Source organism: Octopus bimaculoides, chromosome 22 (genome assembly GCF_001194135.2).
Source record: "Octopus bimaculoides isolate UCB-OBI-ISO-001 chromosome 22, ASM119413v2, whole genome shotgun sequence".
In the NCBI taxonomy this organism is placed as follows: Eukaryota; Metazoa; Mollusca; class Cephalopoda; order Octopoda; family Octopodidae; genus Octopus; species Octopus bimaculoides.
The window spans coordinates 32401031-32402574 of NC_069002.1; the positions used below are offsets into that span (position 1 = coordinate 32401031).

Genomic DNA, 1544 nt, shown 5'->3' on the forward strand with positions numbered 1-1544 from the left:
TAAATTGTTAATCCCAAAAATAACAACAAAACTGAAATAATTTTGCGGCTGAGGATAGCTTTACATTGTAAATTATACACATATAAAGCTTGAAACACGTGTACCGCGGAATCCTTTGTAGTTTTGTTGTTATTTTTGGGATTTACAATTTATATATATATATATATATATATGTATGTATGTATATAAGTGGTAAAGCACGTAACTCTCGGCACTTGAGTAACTCTGTTGCTTCGGCTCAATATTAATAACAACAACAAAAACGATAATAATAATAGAAAGCATACTTATTTATGTGTATGTATGCATATATATATATAACTGTATACGTACATGTTAGTATTTTTGTGTTTGTTTGTGTATGTGTGCGTATGTGTGTCTGCGTCTGTGTGTGTGTGTGTGTGTGTGTGAGTTTCTTATGGTTTGAGTAATCACTTGAAGATGGTTAGAGAATGAACCGACTGAAAAACCGTTGAAAAGGAACTAAAATGGATAAATGGCAGGTAAATGTTCCTGAAATGTGAAATTATTTTATTCTATTTTTATTTTTGTAATAAACGTAGATAAGTAAAAGTGTAAGACTTACTTTATAACTGGTATTGTGTGCCGGTAGGACAAATAGATGTTGACAACGACATATATAACTTTGTGGTGAGGCAATGATCAGAGTTCAATACTGGTGAACTGCAGTAAATATTGAAGCCAAGGGCTGTGTAAATTGAAATATGTTGTAGGATTTAAGAAGAATTCTTATATGGTTATTTTTCGTATCAGCTTCTGAATAGTATCAACTGAAAAGAGAATAAAATAAAGAATAGAATTAGTTCTTTTGTTTTCAATTTTATAATTAGTTTAGTCCAGAGGTTCTCAAGCAGGGTCCTTATGACTTTTGGGGGGGTCCCTATAAAATTTTGCCTTGTAAAATTTACGAGCAATAAATTTGTTACATTTCTACAATGCATAAAATATTTTGACAATTTTTGTACAATTCGTAATAATATTTGATTACAAAAATATAATAGTTTTATTTTTAACAAGGGTATCCATTAGAGTGAAATAGGGAACAAAGAAGTCTATAGGAAAAAACATTGTTGAGAACTCCTGGTTCAGACAATTGATGTTTGTATTCGTCTCAATAGATTCTTTAATTCATAGAATAAACAAAACCAAACAAAAATCAAGACGACAAGAAATATTAGAAAGTAAGAAGCTTGAAGTAATGTAAAAGCAACCAACGGGTTGAATATATAATGATGATTCTTGTAGTGACCTGCTACTTTTGCTCTATTGCGTAATATATGAATAAGGAAACAAATATCCATTCTATAGAAACGTACGTAGCATAACAAAATAACGAATTCAATTCATTCATTATTGCAGCCCAATATTTACATGCTCTCGGCAACAGTTTCTGAAAGAATATGTACGTATGTGCACATACATACACACATACATACATACATACATTCATACATATGTGCATACGTACATACATAATTACTTATATTGTATATATATATATGTATATATATATATATATATAT

The 1544-nt window shown here is 29.7% G+C and overlaps 1 protein-coding gene across 6 annotated transcripts in view; it reads right to left on the reverse strand.

The window, feature by feature from the left end:
• Positions 1–1544, reverse strand: part of LOC106869634 (uncharacterized) — a 671006-nt gene that overhangs the window by 141156 nt on the left and 528306 nt on the right. For all 6 annotated transcript variants that reach the window (XR_008266597.1, XR_008266596.1, XR_008266594.1 and 3 more), the window contains one exon: positions 587–791. The gene's annotated coding sequence lies outside the window, so the exon portion shown is untranslated. The remainder of the gene's footprint in view (positions 1–586; positions 792–1544) is intronic.